Genomic DNA, 13,734 nt, shown 5'->3' with positions numbered 1-13,734 from the left:
GTTGCTATACTTTCATTTCCTTCATTACTCTCCTGGTGAGGGAGAAAGGTGATCACCGGGGCATTGATGGCCTAATTTAATCACGGATACAATAAGAAATGTTCACTCTTATTGGTTCGTTGTTGTTCTGTTTTGTTTTATGATACTTGAGCACTTTCTGGGACTTGGCAATAAACTAAATCTCCAGTAGGTTTGGAATTGCCTCGCTGTTACTTGTGCGAGCAGTTCATGTCAGAGACGACTCACTGTGCATCACAGACAGCACTTAAGCTTCGGTGTGTCTGATCATGGTACTGCCTTTTCAGTTCTGATTCTGTTCCACGTTAAGAGCTGTCAGGTTTTGGATTCGCTGGAGAGGAAAGTGGGTAATGCGATATGTGAGGTATTTTTCTTTAGCCAAAATCTTTGATGGCGAACTTGGGAAAGTGTCAAGAAGAATGGTCATTGGCAGTAAATATCCGGAAAACCTTCATCTCTGGATCGGTTGGGCCCATCCACCCTCCAAACAAAATAGCCAAACTCGCTGACTGAGTAACAAACATCATGCGTTTTTTTTGCAAATGGTGTATTCAAACCGTTGCCGGTGGCTGGAGCATCTCAGAGTTGTCGAGCATGGAAACAAATCCCGCGAGCCAACTTGCCCTTGCTAAACAGATAACCGAAATTAATCCATACATATCTCACAATATTTGTGCCTTATCTCTCCGAGGTCTTCCTGTCTATACACCCATTCAGATGCCTTTGAAATGTTGTGAGTGCACCAGACTCTGCCACTAAATGTGGCAATTCATTCCACACACAGAAAAGTTCTGTGTGAAAAACATGTGTCCCTCACATCCCTTTTAAATTTTTCCTCTCTCACATTAAATGTTTGCTATGTAGATTTGAACTCGCGTGTCTTGTGAAAAAGTGCTCCCTGACTATTTACTTTGTCTGTCTTCCTCATGATTTTATAAGCTTCTGAGAGGCCATATCTAAGCCCTGAAGCTCCTGGGAATCTGACGAAGCCTATTCAGTTTCGTTCTCACCTCCAAGCAGTGCAAACCTTGTAAATCCTTGTAAAGGTTTTCTAAACGTACACTTGAAAGAAGTGTGTCCAGCTGCAGCACTTGCTTGACCACGTGGTCACTCTGGAGCTGCGGGTGGACTCACTGTGGAGCATCAGCAATTCTGGAGAGTTATGTTGCCTCCCAGGTGCTCAGGCCAGGGATGTTGCCCATCGGCTGAAGATCATTTGAAAAGGGGATCGTGAACAGCCAGTTGTCTTGGTGCATACAGGCACGAGATGAGGACCTGCAGGGAGAATTCAGGGAGCCAGGAGAGAAATTAAAAAGGAGGACCTCAAAGGTAGTAATCTCGGGATTACTGACGGTGCCATGTGACTGCCAGCGTAGAAATGAATAAAAAAAGGCACGATGAACACGTGACTTGAGGAATGGTGCTGCAGGGCGGGTTTCAGATTTGTAGGACTGTGCGACCAGTTCTGGACAATGTGGGACTATAAGAAAATTGACGATCTACATCTGAACCAGACGGGAACGAATGTCCTTTCGGGAGTTTTTGCTACTGCTGTTGGGGAGGTTTTATACTAATGTGGCAGGGCGCTGGGAACCACAAGATTAAACAAGTCGGCAGTGAGGTGGAAACTGGAAACGCTAAGAATCAGGAAGATAACATTAAAAATGGGAAGAGTAGGCAGAGAGCAGATGAATGCAAAAGAACTGGTGGCCTGAAATGCATCTACTTTAATGCATGGAGTATAGACAGATGAACTTAGGGTTTAGGTTGATGCCGGGGAATATGACGTTATTGCGATCACAGAGATTTAGTTGAAGGAAGGGCATGGTTGGCAACCAAATGTTCTTGGATATAGATGCTTCAGATGGGACAGGGAGGGAAGAAAAAGGGGAAGGAGTTGCATTGCTGGTCAGAGATGATATCATGGCTGTGCGAAAGGAAGACACCATGTAAGGCTTGGGTCGTGAGACACTATGGATGGAGCAGTGAAAGAAGAAGGGTGAGGTTAGATTTTTGGGGCTGTATTACAGTGAGCGTGAGGTGTAAGAAAAACATAGTTAAACAGATCATGGAAAGACGGAGAGGCAATTCTTTAGTTTTGATTGGAGATTTCCGTTTTCCCAACATTGTCCGGGATACTCTTAGCGTCAGAGGTCTGGATGGTATACCATTTGTAAGAAGCCTCCAGGTGAGTTTTCTGCGGCGGTATATCAATAGTCTGAGGAGGGAATAAGCCAGGGCTGGCGCTAGCAGTTGCCGTGGGTGATTTCTTTGGGAAGTGTCCAATATTCTGTAAGTTTTAGAATACTCATTGACAAAGATGAGAGTGGTCCTGAGGAAAGAGTACTATCCTGGGCCAAAGCTAATTATATCAAAATTATGCAGGAGGTCGGAAATGTGGATTGGACACAGCTATTTGTAGGAAAGTCCACAGTTCATATGTGGCAGGCTTTCAAAGATAGGTTAAATATAGTGCAGGATAGGCAAGTCCCGTTGAAGGCATAGGATTTGAAAGACAATATTCGTGAACTGTTGATGACAGGACAATTGTACGACTCGCAAAGAGGAAAAGGGAAGCATACATAACGCCTCGGCAGCTAAGAACATAATGGTCCCTCGAGGAACATGAGAAGAGTAGGACAAGTCTTAAATGAGGAATCAAGGGGGTTAAAAGGGGTCATGAAACAACTTCACGCTAGCACAATTAAGGAGAATCCTAAAGCCTATTATTCATAGATAAGAAGCAAGCGGGTAACCAGAGAAAGGATTGGTCTACTAAAGGAAAATAAAGGAAGGGTGTATGTCGAATCTGAGAGACTGGGTATGATTCTGAATAATTATTTTGCATCAGTGTTCACTGAAGAGAGGAATATGATGAATATTGAGTATGGAGTAAGACATTTGATTAGTCTGGATCATGTTGACTTAAGTAGGGAAGCTGTGTTGGGCAGGCTAGGGGTAATTAATGTGGACAAATCCCCAGGAACGGATGGGATCTATCCCTGGTTCCTGAGTGAGGTGAGAGAGGAAATAGCTGGGGCCCTGACAGATATCTTCGTGGCGAACTTCAGCACAGGTGAGGTTCTGGCCGACTGGAACGTTACTCATATTGTCCACTGTACAAGATGGATAATAGGGATATTCTGGATAACTACAGAACAATGGGCCTAACATCAGTGTTGGGAAAGTTGCTGGAGAAGGTACTGAGAGATAAGATCTATTCATATTTATAAAATAATGTGCATATCAGTGAGAGGCATAGAGTTTTTTGGGAAAGTGCCCAAGTTGATAGATGAAGCAAAGGCTGTTGATGTCATATACATGCACTACAGTAAGGAGTTAGATAAGGTTCCCCATGGTAACCAAATACAGTACGTAAAGTGACATGGTGTGCAGGGTGTTCTAGACAGGTGGATAAAGAATTAGTTGAGCAATAGGAGACAGAGAGTGGCAGTTGAATGGAGTTTCTGGAAATGGAGAAAGATGACCAGTAGTGCTCCACAGGGGTCAGTGTTGTGGCCACTGTTGTTTGTGATATAGATAAATGTTCTGGAAGAGAGCACTGTTGGAATTATCAGAAAGTTTGCAGATGACACAACATTTCTGGACTAACAGAAAGTATAAGTGACTGTTAAAGAATACAGGAGGATACTGGAAAGTTGGGCGGAAAAGTGGCAGCTGGAGTTCAAACCAAACAAATGTGAGGTGACGCATTTCGGTCGGTCTAATTCTAGATGGGGTTATACAATGAAGGAAGAACTTCGGGAAAAAAAGTTGATGGACAGAGAGATCTGTGAGTACAGGTCCATTATACACTGAAGGTCGCTGCACAGGTGGATAGAGTGGTCAAGCAGGCATATAGTATGCTTGGCTTCATTGGATGGGGTATTGAATAAAATGGATGGCAGGTCATGTTAAAATTGAACAATACATTGGTCTGGCCACACTTAGAATACTGTCCAAATTTCTGGTTGCCACAGTACCAAAAGGATGTGGACGCTTTGGAGAGGGCGTGTAAAAGGTTTAAGCGGATGTTGCCTCGTATGGAAGGTGCAATCTAGGAAGAGAGGTTGAGTTGTTTTGTTTTCATTAGAAAAAAGGAGTTTGAGTGGGACCTTTTTGAGGTTTACAAAATCATGAAGGGTACAGACAGGATAGATAGAGAAACGTTTTATGTCCCAGATTGAAGGATTAAATACCGAGAGGTCACGCTTTCAAGATGAGTGGTGAAAAGTTTAAGAGGGATACAGCGGGTGGTGGGTGTCTGGAACGCGTTCCCAGCAGAGACGGGAGAGGTAATCACGGTCGATACATTTAAGATGCGTCTGGACAGATGCATGAGTAGGTGGGGAGCAGAGGGATACTGGTGCTTAGGAATTGGGTGACAGGTTTAAACAGTAGATTTGGATCGGCTCAGGCTTGAATGGATAAAGGGCCTGTTCCTTGTCTGTACATTTCCTTTGGTCTTTCTTCTTAAATTACGCCAATTTCATTACATAATCTGCGAGGTCTAAGTGCCTGAAGTGAATCGATGCTGAAACACTAGTCATAAAAATTCTGAGTGTGGGCTTTTGTGTGGTAGCGGGATCGAGGGTTTTAAGATGCTGGATTTTAAGCTTCAGTTTCTATCGAATCGTGGCTTCAAATACCAGCATCGTAAGTGAGCTACTATGTGGAGATGTATGCGAGAGAACTGCGCATGTGTGGATGCCTTTTAATTTGAGTGTTTGCAGCTCCTCAGTGTACTTACACTCTTGGTGATAAAATCAGCGACCATCTCTGAAAACAACGCAAGTTCCTGCTGTCCGACGTATCCTCATATCCCGTCGATAGCTTTGCTTTTGGATATCTGCGTTGCCAGTTTCTGTATCTCAAATGGTTAGCGCAGTTAGCTGAAATGTTGGTGGTTCGAGCCCACCCAGGGAATAAGCCTCAAATATTTCAGCACAAGCATTCACCCCGACCATGTATTGACATTGGAACCGGGAAAACTCATCCATGATTCACCCCAAGTCCGCAGGGAGTGAGACGTTTACACGCAGCAGAATACGACATCACTTTCTCCAAGCTCCCGATGCCAACAGAGAGCGGCCACTGCAGCTTCAATCAGCGACTTTCTGCCAAGCCATGGGAACCAACCCGTGGAAACTCCTTCCTTAGTAACAGCTCTTTCGGTGAGAAAGGAGAAAAACTTTCACTTTAAATTGGAAAGGGCTTCAGGACATTGGAATGTTGCTCCAGTTCTTGGAACGTGTCATAAATAAAACTCCTGCCTTGAAAATAGGAAGTGGTAAAAGGTTTTAGGTAGAAAGAACAAAGAAAGTGTTGATTGAGACGACTCTGTCTCGTCAGCAGATAGGAAATGCCCAACACTGTAAACGGAAATGATTGGATTTCCTTAGGTAACGTCCCGACTGATTTACGGCCTGCCAGAGTGATTGGAAATCACATCAGCGATATAAAGGTGAGGGTAAAAATATGAAGATATTAAGGTTGAACCTTAAATCCCGGGACAAGTGCTGAATAGATTGTAATGCTTTGAAGGAATAACTGAAGTGAAAGGTGTGAATGATATTGTGCTTAAGAGCAATGAACTGGATCCTAACAAAGTGCTGATGAATTATGCTCGCAATGTAATAGCAAACTAATCCACAGTGCACCGTGCTTGGTTAGCTCAGTCGGTGCAGTGTGAGATGCTTAATCTGTGGTTGGTGGGTGCAAGCCTCACAATGGGCGCTTTCACCGCTTAATACAATTCCGGCTCTTCTTTCCACGTGCAGTATTGCAACCCTTCGCAGGGGAATGTTCTTGCTGCTTTCATTGACACATCTGTCCGCCTGCTTTTGATCACACGTCGGTTTCTGAGTGAACACTGTTTCCATTTTACTGGAGACACCAGAGACAACTTTATCAGTGCAGCCGAAAATACGATGAATGATGTCCGTTTTAAAATGTAAGGTTCCAAACCAACCGTTCACCACCCAATGTGTTCAAAGGCACGGAAAGTGAATGGCCACTTGCTAGCGGTCTGACAGAAACGGATCAATGTCACATGGGTACTGAACCAATTTTTAGTGATTCAGATTGTTCTGATGGAAACCGAAGGGAACTCTCCCTCAACGTTTTGCAATTGTTCTTCTTGTGTTTAACGTAATGAACAGTGTATTGTCAGTAACGAGGGTGGAGGTGCGGCAGGATCGTGAGGTTTCAGTGTGGGACATAGACACAGTAAGTCAAATATCCCCAGAGCACGGGAGAGCTGTTTGGTCCAGGATCACTGCCATCTTCTCTTACTAAAACAACAAATGACATTATTGGAAAATGCTGGTAGCATCTTGGAAATATAAATCGATTTAAGACTTCAGGACTAGTGACACTCCTTTTCCATGTGCATCTCCACCTGCGTTTGCACACTCTTCCTTTTTATTGAATGTCTCCTGACTTCCAACATTATATTCAGCTTCTCTTTGAATACTTCCTCTCCAACCATTTTCCCAGTCTCCGATTTTGTATCAGAACTGTTCCATCTTTCACATTGCCCAGGACTTCGAACTGAACAAATAACTCTGTTTCTATTTCCTTAGATAGCAGATGACCAGAGACTGGAAGGCAGTGTTGTTCCGAAATCTCATCCATGATTCACCCCGAGTCCACAGGGAGCAAGACGTTTACACGCAGCAGAATACGACACCATGTTTCTCCAATCCCCCGATGCCAACTGGAAGCGGCCACTGCAGCTGCAATTAGCGGCTTCCTGCCAAACCCTGGGACACAGCTCGTGGAAACACCTTTCTCATTAACTGCTCTTCCCGTGGGAAAGGAACAAAACTTCCATTTTAAATTGGGAACGGCTTCAGGAGATTGGAAGGTTGTTCCTGTTCTTGGAACGTGTTATAAACAAAATTCCTGTCCTGAAAATAAGAAGTGGTAAACGTTTTAGGCAGGAAGAACAAAGAAAATGTTCATTGTAAGGACTCTGTCTCGTCAGCAGATGGGAAATTCCCAATACTGTAAACAGAAATGATTGGGTTTCCTAAGGTAATTTTCCGACTGATTTACTGTCTGACAGAATGACTGGAAATCACTTCATGTGAAAATATTCGGGTTGAATCTTAAATGCCGGGACCAGTGTTAAATAGATTGTAATGTTTTGAAGAAATAACAAAAGTGAAAGATGTGAATTATGTTCTTTGTGATTGGAAGGAATGAGCTGGCTCTTTGCAAATTTCTGTGCCAGGTGAATTATGCTCAGAATGAAATAGCAAACTAATTCATCGTCTCCCAAGCCTGGATATCTCAGTTCGGTGCAATGTGAGTTTTTAATCAGAGAGTCGTGGGTCCAAGCCCCATAATAGTCGTTTTCACTGTTTAATAGAGTTCCAGCTCTTCGTTCCACATGCAGAATTGCAAGCCAATGCTGGTGGAGCATTCTTGTTGCTTTCGCTGACATATATGTCCTCCTGCTTTGATCACATGTCGGTTACTGAGTGAAAACTGTCTGCACTTTACTGGAAGCGCCAGATACAACTTTATCAGTGCAGCTGAAAATACTATGAATGATGTCCATTTCAAAACATGAGATTCCACGACATCCGTGCACCAACCAAAGTGTTCAAAGACACAGAACGCGAATGGCCATTTGTTAGTGGTCTGACAGAGACAGCTTAATGTCTCATGGGTCCTGAACAAAAATTAACTGATTCAGAATGTGCTGATGGAACGGAACGGAGCTCTCCCTGTACATTTTGCAATTGTTCTTGTTGTGTGCTCATGTAAGTTTATGTAATGAACAGTTTATTGCCAGTAACGAGGGTGGAGGTGGGGAAGGATTCTGAGGTTTCAGTGTGGGACAGACGTGATCTGATCGAACGGGTCCGTCAAATATTCCCAGAACATGAGAGAGCTGATTGGTCCAGGATCACTCCCATCTTCTGTTTCAGAATCAACAAATGAAATTGCTGGGAAATCTCAGCAGGTCCGGTCACATCTTGAAAATGAAAACCGAATGAGATTTCGGGACTGGTGACACTTCTTTTTTCCATCTCCATGTCCCTCTGCCTTTATACAAACTTCCTTTTTATTGAATATGTCCTGACTTCAAACTTTATATTCAGCTTCACTTTTATTGCTTCCTCTCCAAACATTTTCCCAGTCTCTAAAATTGTATCATGCTTGTTCTATCTCTCACTTTGCCCACGACATCCAACTGAACAAATAACTCTCTTTCTATTTCCTTAGATACCAGATGGCCAGAGATAGGAAGACATAGGAGCGGTTAGCGCTTTCAGAATATCTAGTCTGCTTCACCATTCGATCTTGGCTAATATCGTTCTTAACCCCATTCTCCAGTCCTCTACCTGAACACTTACTCCCCAGTCTTAGGATCCAGTCTTTTTCCCAGAGTGGGTCCTAATCCGTCCCAAAACCCTCCACGTGTGTTGGCAGCTGTTACACCATGTCTACGTGTCATCAATCTCAGTTTCAGTGATTATCGGCAAACACGAACTGTTCTGAGCAGCTCGATCGGGTCTCTGGCCCCACTGTGATCCTGCGGGGGAGCAGTAATCATCTTCATCTCCTACGGAAAGGATCGGCGCTTAAAAAAAAACGGACAGAAAGAAAGATAGGCTTGTGTGTCAAGATATGTGGAGGTAATTGCTTTCTGACCTGGTCATCAAACCTTACTCTGTATATCCCCGCACATTCTAGCTGTTGTGGTGAAAGGGAATACAAGGGCAATTACTTTCCATCTATGCTTTTATTCGATATGTATTCTTCCTTGTTTTGAATATGCAGGGAGTTTCCAGCACGAATGGTCACCATTTGTAAGAGTGCATGCCGCGGGCCCTGATCTTTTCTGGAGAGTAGCAGTATCAGTTTGTGCGAAAGTGGCCCAGTACAAAGCTTAGAAGAAACATTGTTGTTCCCTCTTTCCGGACGACAGTCTTTCATATCATGATCGATGGGGTTTTATTGCATTCTCATCAGCAAACCTTGTTTTGAATTTACTCGCCCAATACTGCTGTAGCAGTGAAAAGAATATAATTCCGAATACCTGCTGCGTGAAAATCATTTTCAAATTTCTATTCGCAGTGGTCCTTCATATGTGGCGATGTCTATAGCACTGCTGGCCCATCCTGTTTAAGAGTTCCGTTACATATGTTCCTCTGTCTTGGCGCTGCAGGGAAAATTGTCTGCGCCTTTTCAGCCAATATTTCCTGGATTTTCTGCCAATATTTCCTGGAAAGGAATGCAAGTCAAGTGCAGCTCTGGTGAAACACCTTCTGTCTGATTCAGTCATCAACAAGAAACGTGAATGCGACTAAAGCGGGAAACCTTTTCACAACTCGAACAAAGAGCAATCACGAACAGTGACCACCTCTTTGACATCTCAGATCGCCTTTGACCTTCCATGAATATATATAGAAAGTAATTTTTGTACACCTCAAAGTGAGAAGTGTTTGATTTACCGACAATAAGTGAGTCGCATGTCCTTGATTGCCACATAGGTTTCCAACTCAGCTTGCAGCCAGGTGGCAGTTGCTCATGGCTCTGCTGGATAATGCACTATTATGGAGAAAGAAAAGGAAAGTTGGAATTCTTATTGGCTCTGGGTTTCGAATAATCTTGCTAAGTGTTCTGCCATTCTCGGATTCCAGTGCTAAAACAGTTTTTCAGTTCATCTGAGATGCAGGAGAGTCGGCGTTTCTGGCAGGAGAGAAAATGAACAAAGTTTCACACAGCGACTCATCGGAATTGCATTCCGTTTCAGCATGGTAGTAGGTATGGGCTAGCAAATTCAAAGCCAGATTTGCTGATGAGAACAACAAGCACGACCGCTCAGATAGAGCAATTTCTGGTAAAGTTGAACAGAAAAAAAAAACAGTCATTTCTTCTAATCCGGCTGTGATGTGGCACAGCAGAAAACAACCAACATGTCAGTGCCCATGCTTTCCCCTTCTGCTGTAGTTGTCACGTTCCCCTCCAGCTCGAAAGGCCACCAGCATAATATGCGACTCAAAAACAGGCTGCGCCAATCTTTCATATTCCAGACAATTTGCATTTTTCACTGTTGCTCTGAAAGTGAATGGAGATATTTATTTCCCTGTTTATGTGAAATTAGGTTCTACATTGAATCTGCTCGCAGTTTTCTGTTGTTGTTGTTGCGTAAAGGAGGGAAATTGCGATATGAAATTTGAGCACTTTTCCCTAATTTCCTTAATTTCTGTCCTGATGAGAGAGGCTGGTGATTGGTCCTCTCGATCCGGTGGAGACATCAGCTCAATATTTAACCTCATCTAATCGAGACTGTAACTGGTAATCTTCACTTTTCATGGTTCATTGTTAGTCAGTTCTGATTCATGTTACTTGAGCACTTTCCTGGAAGTATTGGTGCACTAAGGCGCCAGTACGTTGAAAGCACCATTTGGAATTGTCTCGCTTAATTTGTGTGAGCAGCTCATGACCAGACGACTTGCTTTGCCTCACAGACAACATTCATGAGTCCGTGTGTCTGAAAATAGGTTCTCTTTGTCAGTTCTGCTTCTGGTCATGAGTTGTCAGTTTTTGGTTTCGCTGGAGAGCTGCGCGGGCAACATGATTTGTGAGGTATTTTCTGCAGCCAAAATCTCCCACTGAGAAGTTGGGAATGTGTCAAGAAGAATGGTTATTGGCAGCTGGTTTTAACCGCAGCAGCCTGTGGGAGTTATCTCAAATGGGAGAGTACTCGCTTTGCATGCGAAAGATTGCGGGGTTGCTAGCTGCGTTCTCCATCCTCTTTTAGGGCGGCACCGTGGCTCAGTGGTTAGCACTGCTGCCTCACAGCACAAGTGTTCCACGTTTGATTCCTGTGCGTAGTTTGCACATTCTCCCTGCGTCTGCGTGGGTTTCTTCCCACACTCCAAAGATGTGCAGGGCAGGTGAATTTAACATGCTAATTTGCCCATAATGATCGGTGCATTAGTTCGAGGGAAATTGGTCTGGGTGGATTACTCTTTGGAGGGTCGGTGTGGAATAGTTGCGCTGAAGGGCCTGTTTCCATACTGTAGGGAATCTAATCTAACCATCTTCCAGAAAACTAGCCCAACGCACTGACCAAGTGATGAGTGCCCATTCAAACTGGTGTTCGCCACTGCAGCATCTCAGAGGGGCTGAGCCCATAAACAAACGCTCTATTTGCCAAATTTTCACGTTTATTCTTTTTCAACTTTTCTGTCTGTATACAGATCCATATGCCTTTGAAATGTTGAGAGTATACCAGACTCCACCACTAAATCTGACAATTCATTCCAAACACGCAAACCTTTCTGTGTGAAAAAAACAATGTCCTTCAGATCCCTTTTAAATTTTACCACTCTCCCCTGAAAACATTGTTCCCTTGTTTTGAACTTGCCTGCCTTGGGAAGAAATAGTCATTGACCATTTACTCTACCGTCTCCTTCATATTGATATAAACCTCTGTAAGCCCATCCCTCAGCCCTCAAGCTCCAGGGAAAATTTTCATATCCTATTCAGCTTTACGCTACAGTCCAAACACTGTGTGCCTTGCAACATCCTCATAAATGTTATCGAACTTACGCGAAGTTCGCCATTGAAAGTGCGTGTGGGTAAGTGCCTGAAGTGAGGCGATGCTGAAACACTAATCATGAAAAACGTGGTTGCAGGGGCTTGTGTAGCAGCGTGGCAGAGGTGTCGAAGGAGCTGTCTTTAAACTATAACCTCGATCCAGTCATTGATTTGAAATCGCACCACGACCAGAACCACAGTTGAAGCCGGGAACTCTGTTTTTCATGAAAGACATATAAACAGTGCGATGTCAGGATTTGATCCCATATTCTGCTGTTTTTTGATAGGAACTTTCACTAACTAAGGCTGAGGAACTGCCCAAGCTCAACGATTCAAAACTATGCGTGCATTTACTTGACTATTCGAACACAGGAACTCGGACTCATTTTTTGTGTGTTTCACAGTTTCTCGGTGTAAATTTAAAACAGCCTCTGGTGATCCAGAAGAGTTCAAAGCTGGATATTCTCCACTGAAAATGCACAGGAAGACGCAATCTCTTATTGCTTTTGTTGTAAACTGATAACTTAGACTGTTTAAGCTGACAGGATAACGCGATCCATCCATCCTCTTGGGCACCGCCTTAATATCCGCAAAGGTAAACTCACACTAAGAGGAATGGGCTCATTGTGGTGAATTGTTAAGGAGTGGTGTGTGAATCAGAGTGAATAGTGGTCAGTAAATACTGACACTGACATTGAACGTTGCAACACCAGCTCCTCACTCACTTGCTGTCTCATGCCTCCCAGTCATCATTGCCTTTCACATTTTCCTCCCGTCCGTTCCACTTCTCAACTTATTCCCGACAGCTTGCAAGTGTTCCCTTAGAAACTGCAGCTTTAGGAAACGTATTACTGGGATAAAGTCATTGCTCAATGTGATGGGATGCACCGTCAATCCCTAATTACTCGAGAGGTTGAGATTTTGAGTTACTCCGCATAACCCTGGATGTCCTCAGTAGCGGGGTACAGGAATGATGCCATGAGGCAAGGGTTTAGACGTAGTGACATTGAAGGAACACCGAAATATTTTCAACTGGGAAACGTGAGAACCTTGGAGGGGTAATTGCTGTGATAGCTTTCGCTTGTATTTGCTGCCATTGTCCTTCCAGAAAGATACTGATCGATCACTGAATTGTTCTGGCAGGATCCGTGTGTGTGTTCTGGGTGCAGCCAGGATTTAGTTTTCATTCGGATAATTCACAAGAAGCGAATTAAATCTACATCTCCTGACTGGGAATGAAAGCCTGTTCTGTGCAATGCAAAATCAGACTCGTATGCAGGGATGTCCATTGATACTGTAGTAGCCTTTGGGACCTGTACAAACTCTAGTGCCTGCTCTTCACGTCATAATCGTCTTCGTCAGCAGTGTTACTCTCTCCAAGTTTCCAAGTCGGTTCATATTATCACCCTTGGTTTCAATGTGAAGAAGGCAACGCTTTGATAATCTGATGTTGTTCAGCAGATATACTGCAGCAAGTTAAGTAAAGACTGATGCAAACACGAGCTCGTTTTGAGCTGCGCTGATGTTTTGGCAGCAAGAAAGGCATCGTTCTACTCGCCTCATTCCGGATGACGGGCTCGAAATGACCAGTGGTTTCTCGCTGAATTAGTTCAGGCTCTGGAATGTAAAAACCTTCAAATATGAAAGTACAGTGAAAGGAAATGGTTCACAGAGTGGGGAATTCCAAGTGAAACAGTGACGGTGATTATGTTTGCTGATTTTTCGCCTTGTGAATGCTGTTTCCCTGATGTGGACGTTTACATTACCTATAGACAAACTGTCACAGCCAAACCTGGTCTTTGGTTCAGTGACAGAATTGGTAACACGCCTGATGTCGAGTTAGGGGATTGTCGGTTCGCGTTTAAAATCACGAGGATGTAGTGTGCTAGTCCATTCCTGTTGTCTGTCAGGAACGGAAGGGTTTGGGTTTTCGAATTTACAGTTTCTTTCGCCCTCTTCAAATTCTAGCTCAGATCAACGTCTCTCATTGTCTGTAGAACTGGCTTTGGTTTAACCAAAAGCTGCCTTTTGGCGGTTGAACTTGCATGTTGGAGCGGACAGCTGAAGTGAAGCACAAGGAGCTGGTCAAATCCTGAGAACTCTGCCACTCTCGGGGTATGTGTCTATGTGTCTCTTTCTGTGGGAGACACG

This window comes from Chiloscyllium plagiosum, unplaced genomic scaffold, assembly GCF_037043375.1.
Source record: "Chiloscyllium plagiosum isolate Xiang-an unplaced genomic scaffold, Cpla_swu_hap1 HiC_scaffold_38, whole genome shotgun sequence".
NCBI lineage: Eukaryota > Metazoa > Chordata > Chondrichthyes > Orectolobiformes > Hemiscylliidae > Chiloscyllium > Chiloscyllium plagiosum.
This window is presented reverse-complemented; position numbering follows the sequence as displayed.